Source organism: Lycorma delicatula, chromosome 1 (genome assembly GCF_047948215.1).
Source record: "Lycorma delicatula isolate Av1 chromosome 1, ASM4794821v1, whole genome shotgun sequence".
Lineage (NCBI taxonomy): Eukaryota > Metazoa > Arthropoda > Insecta > Hemiptera > Fulgoridae > Lycorma > Lycorma delicatula.
This window is the reverse complement of record NC_134455.1, coordinates 6,495,316-6,522,470: the sequence shown is the minus strand read 5'-3', so window position 1 is coordinate 6,522,470 and position 27,155 is coordinate 6,495,316. Positions and strand designations below refer to the sequence as shown.

The window sequence follows — 27,155 nt, the reverse complement described above, 5'->3', positions numbered from 1 at the left end:
TCCCGATTTATATACAAAAACAAGAAAGTAAAAAAAGATTGCTAATATTATTATTTAAAATAATTCTCAGAAGTTGGAAGGATATGAAAACCTAGAAAACGTACATCATTATTTGGTGGTCAAGCATAAAAAAAGAGGAAAACATTTTTAATGTCGGCAAGAGTATGGAAACCCTAAAACACTTTACTCGATGATGTGTGTTTAGTAATGTAATGACATTAATCGTCAAAAAAAAAGAGAAAAAGTAACAAAAGATACTTTAAAATACATCACACAATAATACAATATAATAGGGAAACGTGGCATTACAATATAAATGCATTAATCTAAAGGCAGAACGGGTGACAACAATAATTATGTATTGAATGCGTGCGAGCGTTTTCGGTGGGGGTGTGTAGTCGGCTGGCTGTTGGTCGGTGCGGCGGCCGGCTAGTCAGTCGGTGTGGTACTCTGTACGCGCTGGCTAATTATGCACATCATGACGTGAGGAAGCACACAATACGTCTCACCCGTCCTCGGCCATTCATCGCAGACAGTCACATATTTCATACTGCCATGCCGGCCGGGCGACCGGCTACGTTCTTTCAACACAAACATTCAACTATTAATTGTCGGTTGACTTTAACAAATGTTTTTCCTTTTCATTTGCCACTACGATTGTATGCATAAAAAAACCGAGAACAGAAAAACGAATTTTTAAAACGGACAAAAAACATCCAGTACAACAAAGAAGCGAACGCTGTAAAGACCAAAAATTAACACAAGAAAGAACTGTGGAAACAATAGCAGTATTCTGGAATTTTTACCGGATGAAAACAACTTATTCAAGACGTAAAGAATAGAAGAAAATATTGCTGTCCTTAAAAGTACGGAATAATTTTAACACATTTTAAATTTAATTTAAAGTTCAAGATACCATCGCATAATTAAAATAAATAAATACGGCTTATTTTTAAACCTTAAATGAAATGTCAAAAATAACCAAAAGCACATCCGGGATATGCGATCCTTTCGAGCCCTGACAAATGCTCGCGACATAAACCCAAAGAAACAAATAAACGAACAAAGCATGACTCGGTTACAATTATTACAGCGCATATGTAAGGAATTCTTTCCTCATATGTCAATTAATTTTTCGGTCTCATTAACGTTTGTGATTACACGCATCTCTGAAGAACAGACTAAATAAAGTAAGAAAAAAAAAATCAAATTCAGATATATATAAAAACTACAATATTTTAAATATCTTAACGTCTTAAATTTATCAGATTTTAACACTAGAAGAATGAAACTGTTCGAACACAAAAGGAGAATTTGTCCTTAATAGTATGATGATATTTTTAAACAACACACGCTATTTACCATTTACGTTCCTCCTTCCTTTAAATGCAAATTAATAGTTTAAGGTATAGTCATGTAAATTTAATAACCTTTTCTTTTTTCTTGTTTAGCCTCCGGTAACTACCGTTTAGATAATTCTTCAGAGGATGTATGAGGATGATATGTATGAGTGTAAATGAAGTGTAGTCTTGTACATTCTCAGTTCGACCATTCCTGAGATGTGTGGTTAATTGAAACCCGACCGCCAAAGAACACCGGTATCCACGATATAGTATTCAAATCCTTGTAAAAATAACTGGCTTTACTAGGACTTGAACGCTGTAACTCTTGGCTTCCAAATCAGCTGATTTGGGAAGACGCGTTAACCACTAGACCAACCCGGTGGGTTAAATCTAATAACCTAACAAGTATAACAAACAAAAAGCAATGATATAACAAATGACGCAAACTGTGAGGATAATCTCAAAACGAATAAAATGATTTATTGAAATAAAAAAATATAAAAATAAATGTAATATAATAAAAATATAAATAAAAAGTAAACACCGGTATTATAAAATTTAAATCCATCCGATGTATCAAATATTCAAAATAATGAATTTAGAACCTGGTCGTAGGTACTTGTGGTAAATTTGCAGACCTCTAAAAAGCCGGTTTCCTAAAATTGTTTATGAAGAGATAAAATCGTTTAAGTACCTTCCCATATCAGGAAATTTTTCATTTCTCGATACTTATATCTTGACCAAAGGTCTGACACTGCATTAACTTTAGAACCACTCACGGAAATTCGAAACTTATCAAAAGGAGAATTAGATAAAAAATCATCATTATAAATTGTCTACAGAAAAATTAGCTTGATTTGACATCAATAAGAAATAAATTATAATTGGAGTTAAAACTAAAACTATTTTCACGAAATATGAACAATCACCGTAAGATGAACAATTTTCAATCAGATTATGTAACACGGGTTCAGACATCAGAAGTTTTGGACATTCATGAGCACATTTACACCAAAATTTCTAGTTTTAACAGAGAATCAACTACCGAAAAAGAACTAACCTAAAAAAGATAAAGATTTTTATTTTTGTTATTATTTTTACTACTATTATTATTGTTTTTATTATTAATAATAAGTCAATTTATCTTTAATATTTGTTTTTAGTATGGATAACGGCGGGTTTAAAAAATTTAACTAACAAAATAAAAAATTCTGTTTTAAGTTAAACAACCAGTCAAATGAATATTTTAGCGTATGAACCAAGTAAAACAGTTCCTTCAGTTTAGAAAACAAAGGATAAAGAAAGAAACAACAAAAGAAAAACGAAAATAAAAGAAAAAAAAGCAACATTCGTTTTGTTTAGTTTAAGTAATAGTAATCGACCGAACGAAATTTCCACGGCCAAGCAATCAATGTTAGTTTCACCGGCACAAACTAAGAAGCGTTTCGCGACGCGAATCAATTGCCCACAGGCTCTCCACGTGGACTGGAGGTTAATGGGTTCACCAAAACCGTGTCTGCTCCGACTAGGATGACACGTGGGAGGTGCTTTGAACACCATTCTAAACGCCACAAAAGCGCTGCGCACTACAAGGAACAGCAATTACTAGCACGCAATACAACAGATTGGCATGGTAAGAATTACAATTAGACGGCTTTTCTGTTTGTAATCTCAAAGAAAAAAAATGAATTCCAATACGAAATGTGAAAACATCACAACAAAAAAAAAAATAGTAAACGTTCTTGAAAAAAATTTACTGCTTGGACTGTATTTTATTCTAATTAAATCCATTGTCCGTATAAAGGATATAAATGGAATTAATAAATCTAAACTACATAAATATCAAATAAAACATCTTCATAAGAGATTCATGCCACTTTCTTCAAGAGATTATGATTTTCTGAATTATCACTGATTTTACAAAATTTTCCATTCCTTTGTGTTACGTGTCAATCTATTTCACGTTTAAAAATCCAATATCTTTTAGTTATCTGTATAATCCAGTTATTATAAAAAATTAATAATTAATTATATTTTATGTCATTATCATGTCAAGTGTCGCTTTATATGGAAGTGAAACTTGGACAATCGGAGTATCTGAGAAGAAAAGATTAGAAGCTTTTGAAATGCGGTGCTATAGGAGAATGTTAAAAATCCGACGGGTGGATAAAGTGACAAATGAAGAGGTATTGCGACAAATAGATGAAGAAAGAAGCGTTTGGAAAAATATAGTTAAAAGAAGAGACAGACTTATAGGCCACATACTAAGGCATCCTGTAATAGTCGCTTTAATATTGGAAGGACAGGTAGAAGGGAAAAATTGTGTAGGCAGGCCACGTTTGGGGTATGTAAAACAAATTGTTGGGGATGTAGGATGTAGAGGGTATACTGAAATGAAACGACTACCACTAGATAGGGAATCTTGGAGAGCTGCATCAAACCAGTCAAATGACTGAAGACAAAAAAAAAATCATGTCAAGGTAAATTAATTTTACCTTGATATCTTTATAAATAGGCCACCAAACTAGTTCGTCTCCTTACAAAACCCTACAACAAATATTTTCCCTATTTTATCATCTACCGTATCGCTAACACTGTTCGGAATGTGAAAATGTGATTTATTATTTATCTTTAGTTTTTAATTAATTTTTTAAAAGTTTTCTGAGAAAATACTTCAAATAATAATCAGTAAGCTAAATCAATCAGATACTATAATTTCTTATTTGATTAATATGATTATATTTCGACAAACGAAATATAATCAATTGTCAACATAACCTAATACTTATAGTTAAAAGAAATCTTACAAGTAACCACTTAAGTTGTATCTTCTACAAAATGAGAAAAACAGAATTATTGCAATTAATGCATTAGGTTTAAGAAACGATTGAAAAAATTAAATTTTAGTCGAAACAGAACCACCTTTTTCAGGTCATTATTTTAAAAATCGTACCAATTACTTTTTAAATACCACAAAAATATAAAAGAAAACTGAATAGATAACCTTTGTTAAATATATTTATCACAATATTCGTATACCAATATAATATTAAAAACTAACCTAAAAAAAGTGTAAATTAAGTTTATTTATTTGTTAACTTATTGTTTAATTACTTATTTACGGTGAAAAATAAAGGGAATTCTAAGTTCAAAGATCAATTAGAATATAATCAGTTGAAGAAGTTATACAGACGTGATTATATAGTTTCGATCATAAACTAAAACTACCACGTAGAAAACTTAATTTAGAAACTGTTCGGATAAAGCGACCGTGATAAGATTAATCAGGGTTATTTAATCAGAGTTAATTTATTTGGAGAAACAAGCCGGGATATTGATTACTTTAGAAAATAGGATAAGCACTTATCTTAAACGTTATTAAAGATAGCCAAGTTAACCGATAGAACAGAATAGATGATATTGTTGAAGGGCCGGTAACTGGACTATAACTTACACTGTTCGACTATAGATAGGGCCTGCGTTTCACATCTGGTCTTGATAATACTACAAACAATACTAGTTTTCCTTTACTGCGCAAGGCAAAACATGGGAGGGGCGATCGGTAATGCATTAAATAAAAACAGCATGCAGTAATTTCCGGCTCTTTGTCGATACTGGATAGTGTAGCTGTAATGGTAAAGGGGAAAAATAAAACCAATAGTTTGCCTTGTGTCTGAATAGTTAATGATAATTTAAAAACAAACTAAACATGGAAAATATATATTATTTTACGTTTAAAAAAATTCGATGATAATAAATAGATAGAAAATATTTAATGAAATTAAATATTCTGAAAAAAAAAGATGATTTACATAGATTATGGGAATTGCGACGATAATAAACAATAAAGTCTTCAATTCACTTAAACATTCGTTAATCAAGCTTAATCAGAAGAATGGAAGTTCGACAATCAAAAACAATATAATCGTTGAAATATATTGGTTAATAATACAATAACAGAAAACGAGATTTTATTTATTATTATCTTCGAATTCGTCCAAGGAAATTTATACTCTACAAGTATTAAGACAAATTAAAATTAATTTCGATTAGCCGTTTTGAACAAATTTAAAACTTCTACATCAAAACTGGATTAGTTTTTTCACAAATTTCATAATAATTAAAAGGTTTTCAATGTTCTACTTTAAATACAACTAGCCTGGAAAGTTTCACGATCTCCAGTAATCAAAGGAGCAGTTAAATTTTATTTCTGCCATATAAGAGAGAAGTTCTTTTTGACTTTCAGTCGGAAAGTATTTTTCAACGAAAGAAGAACAATTGGAAGAGATGAAGTAGAACTCTACAAACAGTGACCAAAATGTAGACTGCTTAATCGTAAATTATATACAATAATAATAACAAAATAATGTTATTCATACAACAGAACCTGTCTTCACTGATTACTGTTACCACTAATGGTAAGCGGTCCCTTTATGAAGGCAGACAAGTAGGATACATAAAAAGACATAATTATTATTAGACCAGGACATAAAAAACCATTATTATTATTACGATTAAATATTTTCTTTTTTTTACCAATACGTGAATTGTTTTTTTTATATTTTAATGATTTTTACATCAAATTATTCTTCATCAATAAACATATATAGATGACGTTCCCCTCAGACAGCAAGGCCTCTGTCTTTAATTAATCATCGTTATGCCTCTAATGGGGGGACCTCGTAGAGATCCCGCCATCAGGACTCCGGTCTTGACGCCACGCCTCAAATGAGGAACCCCACTCCGGGACAACGGTCTTTATTTGCTCCCTCATCAAAGTTTGATCAGAACACTTATAGAGTCCCTGTCAAATCACCTGCAACGGTACACCTAAGAGGCCCACTCCTCCTGGACAAGGCTGTCCCGACCCAGGTCTTTCCCAAAACACAGGAAAAGCACCTCATTATTTGATCTATATCCTGCAGCCGCGTCCCCTGAGAGAATGCCCCCGACAATTGCAAAGGGTACACTTGGCCCGCGTTGGACAATCCTTACGTAGATGCCCCACAATCCCACAGTTGAAGCAATGTTCTCGCCTATCGGAAACGCCGCAGGACCCAGCTCGGTGCCCAATCCCCCACATCTATAACAACGCTCCTCAGCTGACCTCCTTGAAACCCGGCAAGACACCCACCCAATGCGGATACGGCCATCCTTCAGGAATTTATCTGCGAGCAGAGACGGAACCGTCACCGTCGCCTCGTTTGTATCCCCAAATGAGGACCGTAGGGAGAGAACACCTATCGTCACTGAGGACATCTATCGTACGCTAAATGGTTTTTTCCGCTGTCTCCCGGAACCAGACCCCTAATTAAGCATGAACACGGTTGGAAGGTGCCTTTGCCTCTAATCGCCAGACGAGGGAAATGCCAGGCCCGGCTATGCCGTTCCCGGCCTCCATCACCCAGCAACCAGGACTCGGTCCTTTGTGCTTCGCCTCTAACGGGGACACCCCCGGAGGGATGGCCCCACCGGGACTCAGTCTTTTAGCTCAGGGGCTAAAAGAGGGGGAAGTCCCCGAATCACCACTGCACACCCGTGCAAACCAGGGGCGAACGGCAGCTCCTTACGGAGCTGTCCGTCACCCTCTTGCTTCTCAATATTTTAGTTACAGCATTCCCGACACAAACCCCGTCACAGTGTCGAAGTCCACCGAACGTAGTAACATCGTTCCAACAATGGTCCCCACCTCGAGATGCCCAGTTACGCCAGTACAATCGCGTCGTTCCTCGTTCCCCCGCGGGGTCTGGAATATCATGTGTTCCGGTGTGTCAAAACTCCCGACAGTAGGGGAAGAAGGGGTCTTCAGCTCTTCTTCGTCCACGCAGATATGAACGAAAAACCACATGGCCGGTCAGGAATTGTCAGCCAGAATCCCAGTTCGCCAAACCACCTCTCGACCCACGGCTCAATGTGCGCGAACAAACGATGCGTCCGCCTCCCTTTCGTGGATGCGTCCCATCTCGCTTGCCAATCCTGTCGGCAGTTGTGTTGGCACCGTTCTTAGACACACCCTGATAAACTTGCGCACGAGCCGCCACCCTTCGCAAATCAGCTGATTTCGAAACCGAGAGTTCCAACGTTCAAATCCTACTAAAGGCAGTTACTTTTATACGGATTTGAATACTAGATCGTGGATACCGGTGTTCTTTGGTGGTTGGGTTTCAATTAACAACACATCTCAGGATAGGTCGACCTGAGACTATACAAGACATTCATACGCTACATACTCGTATCATCGTCATTTATCATCTGAAGAATGGTATTCTGGAATACCTGACGGTGATTCCCAGTAGCTAAACAGGGGAAAAAAGGAGGAGTTATCAAAATTAAAAAAAGAACCTAAAACCCGCAATACTTCTCTCGTTTATTTTTTTATATTTAATTACTTTTAATTGCAAGCATGGTATTTTGGACGTAACAAAATAATTCATCAGATCTAAACAAATCGTATTATAAAATCAATCATTATCTTTCATGTAGGATATGCAAGTAATGCATTAAAGAATGATAATAATTGTTGTTTCAGCGTAACTAAAATAAACTTCGACATATAATAAACACATTAACATACCACTAGGAATTCACTTTCAACAAAGGAATGAAAAAGAATATTTTAGTGATGCATGATTCCTTCTAATTCTATTTTTTTTTTTGTTTTTTTTTTTTTATACAAGTAATAGAATATTTATGAATTTATTTTAAAATTATTTATACTATTAGCTTGATTGAAACTACAACTATTATGAAGAAAGAAAGGGAAGTTAGATCGCATTACAGAATAATAAATACAACAATATTTAACTATTCAACTTACATAATACATAAGTAATACGTTTATACAAAACTGTTTTGCGCGCACGCGTGTGTATATATAATGTATAAGTGCTTACTGAGTAATATATTAAATTAAATCGTACGAATATGAAAAGTTATTCTGAGAAAATCTTAACTTTTTTCACGTTTAAAACAAAAAGCACACTGATTTTAACAGTTATTAAAGAAAAAAAATTATTTTTGCAAGTGAAAATTCAATTTAAATTTATTTTATTTGGGAAACCATCCATCGATCTATTATTATTATGATGACTTTCAAAATAAACAGACTAGATTTCCTAATAATATTAATAGCCAATAATAACTTACCGTTTTTTTCCATAAATCTTAAGTTACTTAAAAAATCAAATTACATATTCTATAAAGAATAACGGTATTAAATCTTACGATAACAAAACAACGATGTAATATAAATTTTATTTGTTATTAAGTATACTGTACTTGGATTGGCCGGAATAAAATAAAATAAAAATTAATTTAAAATATGAAATTTAATGAGTACGTATTAATACACGTAACATAATGCACAATTATTTACTATTGTTACAATATATTGCAACGTATAAGAACTATTATTAATAGCAGTAGTCAACGTAGTAATAGAATTTTTTTTCTACTTCTAACTATAATGAGATTTCTGTAAGTAGAACTGGGTATTAATAATATTTTTTCTCCTTTTTAAAAAATATAATATGAAATAATAACATAAATTAATGTCATGTACAAAAACTTGTATACATAGCTCAGGAAAAATTAACAAAAAGGGAATTCTCATTGGTACAATCCATTACAATTGAAATTATAACTATGGAATTATTCTTTATTTAATAAAAAATCATTGATTACACCTAACAACATATGACTATTATCAGGAAAAAATAACGGAAGGCAGCGTTAAAAAAAATACAAATATATAAAATAATACATTAACCATTATTACTTATCATGTTAACACCTGGAAGACAATGAGGATCGGTAGATATTATGAAACCAAAGGTAAGTTATAATTAAAGTCATACCAAGAAAATACCACACAGAACTTAAAAAAAACGGTTATTTACGATACCAAGAACCTTTGATAATACACCTCGCTTACCGAATGAGGATTGGTCCAACTTGCTGGCTAAACAAATACGATATAAAGCAACAAAAAGAGTTAGAATTTAAAAAAAAAAAAATCTTTTTCATACTTTATCGCAGGTAAAACTTAATATCGATAAGGTTTTTGAAAGTATACATCGAATGTTTATTGTGATAAAACCGCGTTATTAAGTTTAATGTATCGTTTATAGAAATGGATTGTGAATAACATTTTATAGTTATTTTATTCCAAATGTGTAAAATATACCGGTAAGTATATTTTTCATTATTTAATTTGAATTAATCGTTTTTGAAATACTGTTATCAATCGCTGAGTAATTTTTTACATATACGTCAATGTAAATAATGCGCTGTATAATAAAAACCATTTTCCGATAATATATTTCTTAATACATCGTTAAAAAATAATTTTAAATAAAAATATCTTTATTAAAAATGATGTAATTATTTCTTCTTAGGAATGTACTCAATCGAATATTTTGATATTATATTGATTACACAATAAAATAAAATTACATTAAACTTTTACTACATCTCACATGCTAGTAACAACGGGTATGAACAGGAATGCACTACGTCATGTTTTTCTAATCTTTTTTCAAATAAACCGGGTATATGAAAGCTGGTCTACAGGACATTCGGGCGTTAAGTAACAAGTGCGCAAGCTCAGACTAGATCTCTTAGTATTTCGACTTATTTGTAACACCGTTCATAGCAGAATATGTATGATAAATATCGTTCATGAGTAAGTTATGTACAACAGTAAGCTTTGTAACGGTTATTTTATGTTTCCTTACGTAATAGTCTCATTACTAAACAGTTTTATTTCCCCTATTAAACGACTTTTACAGCGATAAGTGAAATAAATATTTACGAATCTAAAAATCAAAGTAAATAACTTGATTAAAGTAAATAAGCATACTATTACCGTTTACTTAAGTTAAATCAATAATTTTTCATTGATGTTACAATTTTATAATTATTCAGACCAAAATGTAGCCTTCACGACAGTTAATGGTAATTAAATACAAAAAGAAGTCGCCGCCACGTCGGTCAACTACCAGAATATCTTAGCCTTTTTACCAGAAATTCTGGGGTTAAATTTCGGTCAGATTTGACGTTTTTCAGACTTGGATGACTTATATAAAAAGTTTAAATAAGCAACTATCATAAATGACCCAGGGTTTGGTTACAAAAAAAAAATCATATAACAAAATTTAGAATTTACTAGTTATCAATGAAAAGTCTACTAAAACTTTCCCGAATAAACATGCTTATTATTTCCATCACTGTTTTCTTGATTATAATTTCATTTCTAACAAAGTTAGCTAGCTTATACTTAAGTTAGATTATTGCATATTACATGTTTGTATAATATATTTGAGTAATATTGTGTGATTTAATTGCTATAGATTTTATATGAATGAAATTAACATATACAGGGTCATTCACGAGAACCGGTTTTTAAAATAACCATAAAAAATTGAATATTTACTTTAAAAAGGTTTTATTGGTTCCGAAACACTTGTTAAATCAAAGCATTTGTTACATACTCATGAACGAAAAATTATGTCCGGCAAGTGATGTCCATTTTGGGCAATGCATTGTTGTAGCCTTTCACGGTAACTGGCCTCGATTCTTTCCAGAATGTCTACATCAATCTGGGTGACGTGATAACGAATTGCGATCTTTAAGACCTCCAATGAACGCGGTTTATTGCCGTACACACGCGATTTCAGAAACCCCCATAGAAAAAAATCACAACTACTCAAGTCGTGGGACCGAGGGGGCCAAGGAATGTCGCCGAATCTGGAAACAATCCGTCCCGGAAACAAGATACGGAGAACAGCCGTCGTTGCCCTCGCTGTGTGCGCTGTAGCTCTTTCTTTTTCCTGTTTAGCTTCCGGTAACTACCGTTTAGATAATTCATCAGAGGATGATATGTATGAGTGTAAATGAAGTGTAGTCTTGTACATTCTCAGTTCGACCATACCTGAGATGTGTGGTTAATTGAAACCCAACCACCAAAGAACACCGGCATCCACGATCTAGTATTCACATCCGTGTAAAAATAACCGGTTTTACTAGGACTTGAACGCTGGACCTCTCGACTTCCAAATCAGCCGATTTGGAAAGACGCGTTCACCACTAGACCAACCCGGTGGGTTGCGCTGTAGCTCTATCCTGCTGGAATAACACATTTTGAAAATCGATTCCCCGGTTTCGTAACTCTGGGATGAAAAACGTATTCAACATCGCAATGTAACGTTCAGCTGTTACAGTTACGGCAGCGTCATTTTCTTCAAAAAAAATATGGTCCAGTAACACAGACCTTTCCTATTGCACACAAGACAGGTCACCTTTCGGCTATGAAGTGGTCTCTTGTGAAGCTGATGTGGATTTCTTTCTGCCCAATACCGGCAATTCTGTTTGTTGACGAAGCCATTCGAATGAAAATGGGCTTCGTCGCTCATTAACGATAATGAATTTTTATTTTCTTCAAAAACGGTAAGCATTTGTCGACAAAATTGTAATCGCTGCGTGAAATCTTGCTCGTTTAACTGCTGCACGACGGCTATCTTGTAAGGATGGAAATGCAGGTCCGTATGCAGAATTCGTCTTACCGTACTTATGCTCATTTGAAGCGCTCCTGAATGCCTCTGAATAGAGCGGCGTGACTAGAGCTTCTGACAATGGCTTCCCTTACTCGTTCGATGTTCTCCGGAGTGCTAGCGGTTCGTCGGGGACCCGGTAGTTTTTCTTCAATATTGAACCGCTTGTTCGAAGGTTGTTTACCCGTCGCAATATTGTGTTACGAGAAGGGACACTTGCATTACGATTAAACTGACGGCGGAAATTTCGCTGAACAGCAGTTACGGATTCGTCATTTCGCACAAAACTGTCATACGCGTACAGGCGTTGGTCTAGCGTCCACGGCTCCATCTCAACGACTAAAATGTAAATGCTATGAACAAAGGAAACGTCAGACACCAGCCACGTGCCCCTCCCACCACGAACGCCCGAGTACAACCCACTTCATAAACATCCGTTTCCCGTGAATGACCCCTATATATGTATATATACATATTGTATATATAATAGTTAATATATATCATTATAATATAATTAGTTGAATAATGTCGTTTTTGTATATTAAGTTTATGTAAATCTTTAAGGGATTATTTTTATGTAAACTTCCTTTAGGTAACGTGACCATTATTTGGTGGCCGCCGATCAAATCAGTGCTCACATATTAAGTTAAATAATAATTTATACCCATATATGAAGTCGGTTTCTTTTCAACATATGTTGCAATTGAAAAGTGACAAAATTTTCTAATTTTAAATTTCTTTTTTTTCTTTTTAAATTAGATGGCGTAAATGAGTTTGTTGTAGTTTTAATAAATCATTATTGGGTTCTTACATACGCTCAGTTAATATAATTTATTTATCTCGGGTTTATGAGGTTTACGGCGTTTTGTTTTTCAATTATTAATAAGTTAGTTTTCTCGCCATTTTGGTGTCTTACATTTCATTTAAAAAATTTATATTTGTATATTTTATGCGTTTTATTAAACCTTACATAAGTGCTTTTGAACAAACTTTATAGCACACACCGTTATTGAGTATTGACCATTACAAAATTTTAATTTTGGCGGCCATTTTGAGATGAATCCGACAGCCGAAAACGGCCATTTATGTATTTTTGTAATCCTCTAAAGATAAATCCGAATCGGAAATTAAAATCCAAAAACTGTTCACACACATACATATTGAATTCAATGCTCAATGAAAATTAAGGAAAATACGCCTAAGTAAAAGCTAAATTCTGTTTCATTAAGTAAGTCCTTGTTAAAATAATCTTACTATATCTTTACTGTTGGTGCAATGCTCTTTGCAGGCGAGGAGTAATCTTTATAAGTCAATCCTTTTACACAACGCAAGATACTAACCTCTATACGATCACCGCCTTAAACCTTTTACAACACTCTAATTAATTACAGTTTTAAATAACCAAACAACAGATACAATGATTTTTAAATTAAATTTTATTAAACATCAAACTTTGCATTATGTGGTTCATAGTCGCCTTCCATGGCGTAGAATTTTAAATAATCGATTTTTTTTTTTAAATAAAAACCAAAATAAATTAATTAGTCAGAACTGAAAATTCTCAATTTATAATCAGAAATGAAAATTAAATTTATCCTTTTTAAGTATAAAACAAATTAAACTAAATACTTCTGGCGAGTGTACCGCTGAAAACCGTTAAAGTAGTTTTATTTACTACGTAACCGTGAACAAATTAAATGATCACAAAACTCCGGATTGCATCCGGTTAAAAAAACCAATTGTAAAAAAATGTTTCCATACGTCCTGAGTGAAAATACGATAATTGTTTTACCAACTGTTCGGATAGTTAAAAAAAAATTTAATTTAAAATACATCCAATCATTAAAACAGAGATTAAATGGATAAAGGTCAGAATTTACAAAATTTACAAGATCAACTGTGTACTGCAAAACGTAAAAGAAACAAAACTTTTAAACAATTGGTTGAAATCACTGTCGGATTTTCTGAAATACTATTAAAAATACAAACCTTCTAAATACAGGGTGTCCCATATAAAACGCAACCCATCAATCACTCATCCAGGAAATTTCAAAAGTCAAGCTTACTCCCCTACTCGTTACTGAAATTCCAACATCTGAACATCGCGGCGACGCAGTAGAACCCTACCGATAGTAACAACAATACAATCATAACGTTCATTGTATTGCTAGAGACAAAATGGCGTTTTCGCTAGATAAACGTGTTTTCATTGTCGAGTCGTACTTCAGTACGAAATCAGTGGTTGCTGTGCAAGATTTGTTTCGCCATAAGTACACAGATAAACCAGCTCCTAACAAAACATCAGTATGCAAAATTTAGAGAGACCGGTTCTGTTAATAACAAGGAACACAAAAGATCTGCGTCAGTGTTGAATACAGATACTGTCGCTGAAATCAAAGACCGATTACTCGCCTCGCCAAGTAAATCGATCAGACGTTTGTCTGCTGAAATTAATTTGTATAAATCAACTGTTCATCGGGCGACCAAACGATTACAATTACGACCTTATCGCATTCAAACGGTTCATCGACTTCTTGAGCCCGACAAAGAAAAACGGCTACAATATTGTCAACGGTTCCGTCGATTTCTGCGTGAGGGAATTAATGTTATGCATTCGTTATTTTTCACAGATGAAGCACGGTTTCATTTGGATGGCTACGTAAACAGCCAAAACAGTAGAATTTGAAGTGCTGAAAATCCCCACGTTTATCACGAAAAACAATTACACCCGCAGAAGTCGGGCGTGTGGTGCGCGATATCGCGGAAGAAAATAATCGGTCCTACTTTTTTCGAGTTCACCATTAATGCAGAACGATATCGGGATATTTTATTTCAGTTCATCGCAATCTTAGAAGAGGAAGACAGACACTGCTGGCTACAACATGACGGTGCGACATCGCACTACGCAGGTTCTACTTCTGATTTAGTCGAGGAATTCTTTGGTAATCGAATTATCGGTCGAGGCTTGTGGCCACCAAGATCTCCAGATTTGACTGCGGCGGATTTTTTCTACGGGGTTACCTCAAAGATATTGAACAAGATGTATAAATATCCGGCCACAAACTTTGAAAAAAGTTCCAAGAAACGCTGTAAAAAGAATTGAAGCTTGTATTCAAGAAGATGGCGGCCACTTCAACATTTACTCTAAATGTAAGGTAATGGATGGTAATAATAAAAATTACACTTACATATGCCTTTTTATTATTGTAATACCTACCATATAAGGTTGGGTTGCGTTTTATATGGAACACTCTGTATGTTAGAATAAAGCTAAATATTACAACGATCAGAATTGATTCATTCAAATAATTTATGTAAGTTTTATCGTACATATAAAACATTAGTGCTTTTAATAAACACACGGATATTTTTAAATTAGAGTAACAATTAATTATCGTAAAAATACCGCAGCGAAACCACACGCTGATAAATATTAATAATGTAAGCATCACGTGTCGCTACAAATACGTATAGCGGACATGGAATTTAAGAAAACGCCCATGAAAACGTGAGCTAAATTCTTTTTTCTTAACTTGCCCTAGCAGGCAGGGTTTCATATGAATAAAATAAAATTTTTTCTAACCGACATTTCAAAATTTAAAATAAAAAATACAAAATATGGCTATTCCAATTTTTCCACAAAAAAAGAAAATAAATAAATACAATAATTATTTGCATGAAGGAACTTTTTACACGATGGAATAAAATGAAAAGTATGTAAAAAATATATATAATTAAACGAATAAAACTTTAAAATAAATTTAAGGTATACGATAGAAATAAAAATATTTATATATATATAAGTTACTTGTCATAAGACGAGTAGAACATATTCCCTGAAAATAATGAATTGATGAGGCGATAGGAAATCAAGGAAACTGATGCTCCCAAACAGCTTACTCTACTTCTAAATGTTATTGTCACATATACGTACAATTTTAACAATATTTTCGTACTTATGTCAAAATTCAATAGGCGTGTGTGTCACATTAGTTCAAGTACAGCCAACCAATTCCGTTTAGAATATGAGTAGTACGAAAAACCGGTCGATGGGACGAGGCCGGCAGCAGATAGCGAGCAATTAGTTCTACCAAAGTACTCCCGTCGGCTGGCTTTATTTTGTAATACAGATATCTTAATAATAAAGAATATACATATTACTTTGGTGCAATACACTGAACTTAATGCGATAGAATTACAGCAGAAACAAAGAAATTAGTTTAAATTAGTCTGACATCACGACTGCAGATAGCCTAAATAAATTATTTCCTTGACTTTAATTTTTCATAAAAGAGCCGCTGGCAAAAACAATTTTATAGCGAAATTCAATCACAAAGCGACTTCCCATTTACTATAAGGTAATGAGATTCACCCTTTGTACTGCCAACACAAAGGAATATCCCGTTACTTTAAAAGAAAGAATAAAACCAAAACCTTAAGAACCTGTATAGTACAGATTTAAATACAATTTTATATTCAAACCCGATTTGGTTAAACAGCAATACGCCAATTACGGTAGAAACCGTGAATATCATAAAAATATTTTTTTTTAAATAAAAATTGTTTAGCCAAGCCATCTTTCTTCGTAAAAAAAAATAAATACACAAATTTTGCTTTAATAACCTACATTCAAAATTTAAAAAAAATCTGAAAGTAGAAATACAATCGTATAATTTCAACATATTGTGAATGACTACTCTATTCAAATTCGAATTTTTAAAATAAAATAAATCTAGATATTCCTTTAATTCAAGTTGAAAAAACACGGCTACAGTATTGCAGAATCCAACTAGTACAAGCTATCTCATAATACCGTATAGCAACATTCCTATCCTGACAGCAATAAATAAATGTGATTATATATTCATCTTTAATAAAATTTTTCTATTGCTTCAATTCTTATCAATCTTAAAAAGACATTAAGATTTTAGTAATAAAATATAAATTGGACACAATGTTTTTATCGGCGATAAAAATTACTTTGCATAATTTATTTAATAAATTCAATCTCGCTACTAGTTTAATACCAAACACAGTTTATAAGAGAAAATTCTATTACGATTTAATTTAATTATTAAAAAAACAATTAAAAACATTTACATAATATATTTATGTTATTTTGGCTCAAAATAGAATTTACAATCGGTTAAAATACTTAAGAAACCGTAATACGATCAAAATTAATCAGATGCAGATCATTCCGTAGAAGATCCTTAAAAATTATATATTAATATTCCTATGTTCCTTCCTAACATTCAACATAAGTACACACATAAAGTTTTAAGACGGAAAACAGAACCATAGGTAACTCAACACTAAACAAAAACACTCAAATGATTAACAAACAAGAGAAACGGTGAAACAGCGAGAAAAAAAAATTAAAATATAACTAAAATTAATAACGAAGAATAGTTAAAACTGAACAAAGTAAAATAGTGAATTAACGGGTAATACTCAGCGGAAGCAGCTTCAACTTAAATCACATATAGTCACCAAAACAGTCATTTTGGTGACTCTAGCAATTTTCACAAGAGAAATACCGCCATGGTTCTTGCCAGCGGTAAATACAAGATTGGATCTCTCTCAGGGAGAAATAAAAAAGAAACCACGAGTGATCATCCAACAGGAATTTTTGCCAACCGTCAGTAGTTATGAAGAATATATTAGAATTTATACTGACGGTTCTAAAACCGAACATGGTGTTGGATGCTCCATATATATAAATGGAGAAGCCCACTTTTGGAAACTGCCAGATATGGCCAGTGTTTATACGGCAGAATTTACTGCCATTCAGCAAGCTCTTTGTTCAGCTACACAGAACACTATTGCGAAGAGAGAGTGCTAATATGTTCCGATTCTCTAAGTGTACTTGTTGCAATTCGGAACAAAAACATTAAGGATGTCCTAATTTCAAACATCCTGTCCATTTTGTATGTTCTAAACCCACGAGGACAGCGATGCGTATTTGTATGGACTCCAGGGCATGCTGGTATTACAGGTAATGAAAGCGCAGACGAAGCTGCCAAAAAGGCAACAGTCTGCGATGATTTGGATGCATTTCCTGTAAGAGTGGCAGATGTTAAAAACCGTCTAACGAACATAGTAAGAAACAAATGGAATACTGATTGGAGGAGTTTAAATACAAAATTAAACTCAATGAAAACTTCTCCATATAAATGGAAAAGCGAGGTTAAGTTGACTCGCCGTGAACAAGTAGCTGTGACCAGACTTATAATCGGTCACACGTGATTGACAAATACATATTTGTTAAACGGCGAAGAGAGACCAATGTGCGGTGTTTGCAATAAAACACTTACAATTAAGCATCTAATAGAAGAGTGTACAATATATGAGGACCTCAGAAAGAGGTTCCGTCTAAGAAGTGACATTACTGCTGATCTGGATAATGGAAATGAAGAAAAGATAGTTGCATTTTTACACGCCAGTAGACTTCTTAGAAGTCTGTAAAAGTTGAAAAATTTTTAAAGCTGTGTTAAAGAATTTCTAAGTGGAATTCTTTATGTATATGGGAGTCTCGAAGCGTGGTACGTGTAGTGACGGGAGGTAGCCCTCTTGCCTAGGCCATCCTGGCTCGTCTGCATTCAAGAGCAGTGAGTCGGGGTGTGTCCAATGATGGCATGGGGGACCCTCAAGGGTAAACTGTGGGCGCGAGGCTATGAGTAAGCGCAATGGATGCCTGTAGCCTGTTTATCTGCCACGGCATCCTGGTGCGACTAATATACTGCTTCACGGCGGTTCTTGTCGCCCCGAGGGTGCTTAAACAAACTATAAACGAGACAGGTAGAAGAAAGAAATGGTATTGATAAGTTGTACTTTTAATTTCATGGTCTTTTTGAAAACCTTATCTCAAATTTTAATATCGGGGCCCTTTACACCCCATAAGTGTTGTTTTGTTTTGTTCTGTTATAATGTTTCTGTATAATTTGTGCTTTTAAATAAAATGTAAGGGCCCTTTACACCCTTACATATGACGATCCTGATGGTGATACGAATTTCTTTTAAAGAATGTCACGCGGGCTAATGACCCTAGCAGTCGATGCCCGTAAAAATTCTGAAAAAAAAACAACAAAAAAACAGTCGTTTTAGCCTTCCAACGTCTTCATTATTGTCTAGCAGGTTAACAGCAAAATAATTCACGTTGTTGTTTGGCCGCGGTTAATACTTTGTACCGAATTGCTGTATTTCATCTCGAACGTACGTTAAACCCAGATATTCGTGGAACTCACAGTTTCTTAAAAACCAAGACCCCACTGTAATGTTCCTCAGTAATTTTTTTTGGAATGGCTGCATTATGTCGGTATTGATAATTTATTATTCGAGCGCTCCATATCATCCAGGAGCTATAAAAAAATACTGTTATGTAAACGGCATTTAGGATTATCAGTGAAGGATGAAAACATGTAGCACAACGTACTGAATGTAAAGTTCAACTCGTTTAGAACATTTAACGGCAGCTTATTACTTCATCAGCGTTTCATCAAACAACGATGAATCCGATTAAATAAACATAATTATGAATATATACGTTATTAATTCACCACGGAACACAAGCACTCTGTCTGAACTGTCAGTTGATGCTTTATACACAAGCCACAGCTAGATGGCATGACGACAGTGTAATAAGGATTTTGTGGGTAACGTGATGAGCACAGCACGGTCGCTGCGGTTTAGTTAGCGGTCAGACATTTGTGTCTGCTGCAATGTACAGCTTTCTTGTCCCGCATAACCTCTATCTTCCCTCATTTTATTCCTAAACGACACACTAATGCTTTGAAGGTGCTCCTTAGTTAGATATTAAATTCGATCACAATTTTCAGTCTTCTTCTCTTTTCACCTACCACTCGTATTGAAAGAAATACAAATAATTACAGCGACTAAACGTGCACAAATAAACTCCTAGTTTTAATTATTAATTTTTATTTCGACGTAGTTATGTCAAATATTATTTTGGAAATGCATACGAAGCTACAATAAAAAACATGTAAGAACTATAAAACACGTAAGAACCGATAAAAGAAATATGTCTAAACAGAATAACTACCGACATTAGTCGGTAGTTATAAAGTTACAAAATAAAACAATATTCTCGTATTAAAATAGAATCTGATGTAAGGAAATAAAAATTATATTAGCAATTTTTTTGATTTAGAGGATTTAACTCAAAAAAGATGAAATTTTTAAATTATCCAAAAAGTGTAATATTTAATAACAAAATAATACTAATAAATAAATTCTGAGATTTCGTCTGTCCCCACAAAATTTAAAATATTAATCGAGAATGAAATTATCTTAAAAATAGACTAATAAATGGTCGCAACAGTATTACAGCTTTTGAATGGTTATTAAAAGAGAAGTGAACAAATCCGCACCGTCCCAGACTACATTTTATTAAGATATCAATAGTCTAAGACAATTTAATAATTGCAAGGAAATGGTGAGGAAACATTTCTTAAAGAACAAACTGCTTGTCATTTAATGCAAAAAAAAAAAAAAACATTAAGAATATCGGAATAGTTATTGTATTTTATTGTTAGCAACTCTAAATGTTAGATTCGTACACACATTTGTTAAATTAAAAATACAAGATCATTCACGGGAACCGGATGTTTTTAAAATAATCATAAAAAATTAAATATTTACTTTAAAAAAGTTTTATCGGTACTGAAACACTTGTTAAATCAAATCATTTGTTAGTTACTCGTGAACGAAAAATTATGTCCGGCAACTGATGTCCGTTTTGGGCAATACATTGTTGTAGCTTTTCACGGTAACTGGCCTCAATTCTTTGCAGCATGTCTACATACCTAAAAAGGAGGACCATTGGAGGACCTGCCGTACACACGCGATTTCAGAAACCCCACAGAAAAAAATCCCAACTACTCAAGTCGGGGGACCGAGGGGGCCAAGTAATATCGCCGAATCTGGAAACGATCCGTCTCGGAAACAAGTTACGGAGAACAGCCATCGTTGCCCTCGCTGTGTGCGCTGTAGCTCTATCCTGCTGGAATAACACATTTTGAAAATCGATTCCCCGGTTTCGTAACTCAGGGATGAAAAACGTATTCAGCATCGCAATGTAACGATCAGCTGTTACATTTACGACAGCGTCATTTTCTTCAAAAAAACCTTTGGGCTATGAAGTGGTCTCTCGTGAAGCTGATGTGGGCATCTTTCTGCCCAATACCGGCAATTCTGTTTGTTGACGAAGCCATTCAGATGAAAATGGGCTTCGTCACTCATTAACAATAACAAATTTTCATTTTCTTCAAAAACGGTAAGCATTTGTCGACAAAATTGTAATCGCTGCGTGAAATCTTGCTCGTTTAACTGCTGCACGACGGCTATCTTGTAAGGATGGAAATGCAGGTCTGTATGCAGAATTCGTCTTACCGTACTTGTGTTCATTTGAAACGCTGCTGAATGCCTCTGAATAGAGCGGCGTGGGCTTCTGACAACGGCTTTCCTTACTCGTTCGATGTTCTCCGGAGTGCTAGCAGTTCGTCGGGGACCCGGTGGTTTTTTCTTCAATATTGAACTGCTTGTTCGAAGGTTGTTTACCCGTCGCAATATTGTGTTACGAGAAGGGACGCTTGCATTACGATGGATATTAAACTGACGGCGGAAATTTCGCTGAACAGCAGTTACGGATTCGTCATTTCGCACAAAACTGTCATACGCGTACAGGGGTTGGTCTAGCGTCCACGGCTCCATCTCAAAGACTAAAATGTAAATGCTATGAACAAAGGAAACGTCAGACACCAGCCATGTGCCCCTCCCTCAACGAACGCCCGAGTACAACCCACTTCATAAACATCCGGTTCCCGTGAATGACCCTGTATAATCGGATTATATACTAGTCCCGTTAAATATTTGACGATCATTGGGCGTTTCAATTTTATATTGTTTACACAACCATTGTTTCTTATTTTCTTCCCCAGCAACTTTTCGTGTCATTTCAAAAAAAAACTGAATATTCGCTTTAAATGTAATGATTAACAAAACGAAACCGAATTCTATTTTTTTTTTTTTTTTTTTTTTAAATGAAATAAAAATTGAATTAAATATTTAGCCCCAAAATGGGCGATTTTATAAAAACGCTAGCAAGGAAAAGATTAGCTGGAGCATCCTTTTCTTCTGACAAACAGCAGTTCACAGTACCATGGACAAAGACTATATTATAACGTTGCTTTTAAAATAAAAAAAAGTTCTCTTCCCAACATCAGTTAATATAAAAACAAAAAAAAACCTTTTATTTTATGATTTCGATTCGGTCGGAAAATAAAGAATTACGCTGTACACATGCTTGACTTGCCAAAGAGATTACATTTTATTTAAATAACCTTACATTTCCGAATTAAACAATTATTGCGTCAAAACTATTATAACCGGAAAATTTTTTCGTCCAAATTTTGGACGATAACAATGAGAAATATTATTAGGTAGTTAATCTTTTTTTAAATTTGTTTTTGCCTGTTTTATACGGCTGTAAATCTTATTAGGATAAAAATTAATGAAAGAAATACGTTTCTTTAATTTTGTGTGAAAGCAAATATTAGTAATGAAATAAAACTGCGTTAAACGAAGCAGAAAGGATCGTAAAATTAAATAAGATAGAATTTAAAGTAAAAATGTTGAGTAATGCAACAACCGTATTTTTTGTCTTAATTAAAGAAATAATTTTACGAGTAAATTTTAATATATTATATGACAAAAGTTTTATATCGATTAAATTATGTTTATTTCTAAACGGAATATTGTTTATCATAAGGCAAAGAATTAGTTTGCAAGGTAAAATAAAAAGCATTATTCTAAGTTTTTATGTTTAGTAAGAACTATGTGTGATAAATCAATTTTAAATTAACTATTTACTACTTTCATAAATATTTATTAAACGCGATAATAACTAGTTTTATAATCCAGCTGATTAATTCAGCACTGAAGATACTCCGACAATATTCCCGTACAGATCACGATATAAATGTTATTAAACACGGTTTCCTTTACCTAAAAAAACAAATTAACTTTCAACTATAAAACAAACCATTCATATACTTAATTCCTGCAAAGGTAATGTTAGACTAATAAAGAAGTACGACTTCATTATTTCTGTAATGCGTAATTTTAAATCGCTCATAGTCTGCGAATAGAGTCCTTGACATATGGAATATCATGATACGGGAATTAAAAATATTTAAATCCGTAGCAGTTTGAAAAAAGAAATAACTCCTTGTTGAAATTTTAATAAATTCAATACTTAACATTTTGGTTCAAAATTTTACAATAATTAATATCCTTTTAAACATCCGATGACTCTTAATTCTTTTCATTTCTTCTGTCTTGACTGCCTATCGCTAACGACAATGAATTATTTTGAGCTAACAACTTTCATATTATGAACTAATTATACTGATTTTTCCAGATTGCATGGATATTATCTCGTACAATAAAAATATTTAATATAAAAATAATAGACACTGAAAATTTACCACATTGTCAGAAATATTTTACTACTCCTGTCATCCTAAAATTCTACAAACAGTTTCTTCTATACAGCATTTTCCTTTTACAAGTTATAACATATCTAAGCATATTTACAGTTTTACTTTGTTACAAAATAAAAATTCAATACCTTGAAAAATTCATCGACTATTTTTGCTGATATTCAATAAGATTTTTAATAGCTAAATTGTTAATCTAAAAATAAAAGATTTAAACTTGCGCAATAACTTAAGAGAACGAATTAAAGAACAAAAAAAATAATTAAAAAAAAACGACATGCTAATGAAAACTGACCATTTACTGATATATTCTGTAGTGGCATAAAACCTTGCAAGAGATACTAATTAATATCACTATTGTATAATTAACCAATCTGTTTTCTAATAGTTTGTATAAAAATTCAAGCCGTAATTCTTGAATAAGTTACGAAAACTATCACGTTTGAACGGAATACTAAGCCGGTAAGCAAAAGAAGGAATCCTAATAAATAAAAAACGAATATTTTCCCTTACAAAAGTTTTCCAAAATGTCTGACTTACGCGTTTTAAATGACTAGATTTGGATTTTGTCTAATTTGTATCAAACACATAGAATAGATAAACATAAGAAGTTAAACATACTGTCGTCTATCATAAAAAAAAATGATTGATGATACAGTATTCAGGTTCGCATTTCTATTTTCAATTATTTCATAAACGTGAAATTAACAAAAAAAAAAAAACCACAATGAATACCTTTTTTACACGGTTCCGAAAGTGCTAAAAGGGAATTTGTACTCTGAATACTCTATGGCTTAATTGCTCTACGTTACCAAAGCTGCAGAAAAATCATCAATTTCACTTATTTATTAAAAAATATATCGAACAAGCAAATAAAAAGAAATTTTTTACGTTCACAAAGAACTGACACTAATTATTTATAAATTTTACTCCGTATAATTTTAAATTTAATAAACGTTAACTTATCAATGGATCTGAAATTTAAGTTCGGCCATTATTAAATCTGAGTAAATGGGAGAAGAAAATATCTGATAAGTACGATGATTAAAAAATCAATGTGACTCATACATTCAAGGCAAACAAGAAGAAAATTCTATCGTACCAATGAAGCGTTGATGGGTGGCTTTTTAATATAAATGCATCGAAGCGACGTAATAAACAATATTCAAACGTATAAATGAAAATGAACTAATAGCGGTGACCGTTTCATCAGTTCTTATGTGACAGTAGTTGTTTAGAATTAAAATTACATAAAGCAATAAATGAAAATTTAACGACTTACTTTCTTGTAGAGGACGGTTTCAGATACCAAGAAATTGACACAAATCGAATCGAAGAATAACTTTTGGTATCAAATTCAAAAAATTAAGAAAGTTTTTACTTACTCGACTTACACTCGGGAAGTCGAGTACAGCAACTTTACCCAGTTATTTTAATTATGAGGTCTAATAGTAAAAAATGTATTAATTAGTTAACAAGCTGATCTCAAACAATAATAAGAAAATACTCTTTAATACAACTGTCCAATGTAATGCATATGTGCGTGCAAGAGCTTCTCTACCTAATTTTTGAATTTCAATTTTTACTACATAAATATGATCATTTTATTATATAAATTTAAAATATCTACTCAACGGTGTCTATGGCCTAGAAATAAAATATTTTGAAGTATTAAACAAACGATCACTAAATTACAAATTAGAATGCAGCTAACTAAACAAAGACGATTATACGAACAATGGGGTAATGTACTATACTTAATTAATTAGGGAAAAAATTACCTCCTGAATAGATTTAATAAAAACCATACCGTTCACCAATAAATTACAAACATAAATTTCGGGAATTTTATAACGAAATTACACTAGCAATTAATTTAATTAAAACTGTATAGTTGCTTCAAAGTAAGATTTGCATATGAAGACACCTACAGTGAATTCAACAGTTTGAACAGCTTTAGTTACGAACAATTTCAATCAAAATACAGAGCCGGTATCCAACATGAAATCGTAATTTCTATCTGATCGAGCAAATTTTTTTTTTTTACAAATCTGTTTAAAAATAGAAATAATCCAATCCGAATGTATAAGAAAAAATCAAGTAGTCTTTTTCACTATATAAATTAAGCATAAAATTTTATCAACTCCTTTCAGACTTTGTATTTTTTCACAGCAAATTTATTGCTAATTAAATACGCCTAAAAAATACCGCAATAAACGAATACTAAACAAAATAAAAAATGCAAAAAATCTTCATTAAGTTTACTGTATAAGGAACATATCAGTTTGATTAACTTAAAACAAAAAAACACATAATATTCATGTATGTACTGTTACTTCTTTTTGTTGCAGTTATTAAAGACGATCGAAAGCTGCAGTTGTACTTATAACTAACATTCCTTAATTTAATAATATATGTTATTCCTCATTTAAAAAAGAAAAATATCTGATAATTTACTTACCATTATTTCAAAGAAATTCCACCGGCAAAAAAATTATTCAAAATAGGATCCAAAACCGAAAATAAATTAATTTAAATAAAGGCAACTTTTTCTTTGCACTTTTTAAACACGAAAGTAAAATCCGTTAAAAAAATTATAGCGTATTTAAACGAAAGAATAATTTAAGTCACATTAAGTATAAATGAAGTTAAGCTGCAGTAAATATTTTTAATTACAGTATTCGTAATGTTTAATAAAATATCGAGTAAAGCAAGCAGATAATTACTAGGGCAAAAAGATGAATAGCAGATCAATACATGAGGGTGGAATAAAGGCAAGCCTGAAAGACAAAGACTGTCTCAATAGAGAAGAAGAACAGCACACCGAGACATAACACAGGCGACTGCTTGGCGGTGGCGCACACACATTGCACGCCGAGCATCTGATGACGATTACACCAGCATAGCCAACATACATATTATAGTCAAAATATCCCACCCGTTTATTCTTTACTGCTTTCTCTCTCTGCGGTAATGTACCGTAATATGTACGCCCACCAGTCACAGTATTAATCCGAGAGAAACACGCCTGCAGTTTTACCAGTAATAATCATTAATAAATTAAGTAGGACAATAATATTAAAATATGTTACATTTATAACGGTTATTTTCACGAAGAATAATTAGATCTTGTAAGATGTAAGAAATAACCCCAAAAAAAATATACAAATTGCTTCTGACTGAAGAAAATCATGTTATAACTGGTAACAAAGAAAAACATAATTTTTTTCTAAAATACTGTGATTATAAATAATCGAAACATAAACTTAACATAGTACATAAATAAAATTAAAATAAATCATATTTGTTTTAAAATTATAACTAGTAAAACAATACCACGTCTCTTACTTTATTCAAAATGGTTTTTATTGATAAGAAACACTAAAACAAATAATTAATAACCCATAACATAAAACGAGGTAGAAAATTAGGCCACCACAAACTGATTTCAATGATAATGAAGTTACATGAACACAATTTAGCAACAAAATCATAAAATCTAGATATTTGCATAATTTTATTTACGTATACCTCTAATAATTATGAAAACTTTAAAACAATGAAGATATTTTTTAATTCAAAGCATAACTTTTTGTTACACTAGAAATGATAAACTAATTTTCGTACTGCTTGTTTATTTATTATACTGTTGCTTATTGTTTAATTTAAATAAATAAATTAAACAATAAACAACAGCCGTAGTTTAATGCGTTTAATACACGATTATCCTCACAGAATAAGAT

General features: G+C 32.8%; 1 long non-coding RNA gene across 2 annotated transcripts in view; it reads right to left on the bottom strand.

Moving 5' to 3' along the window:
* The window catches only part of LOC142318026 (uncharacterized), a 314,434-nt gene extending 288,197 nt beyond the window's left edge, over positions 1 to 26,237 (bottom strand). For both annotated transcript variants that reach the window (XR_012754779.1, XR_012754778.1), the window contains exon 1: positions 25,874 to 26,237. This is a non-coding gene — a long non-coding RNA (uncharacterized LOC142318026). The remainder of the gene's footprint in view (positions 1 to 25,873) is intronic.
* Between the last annotated feature and the right edge of the window lie 918 nt (positions 26,238 to 27,155).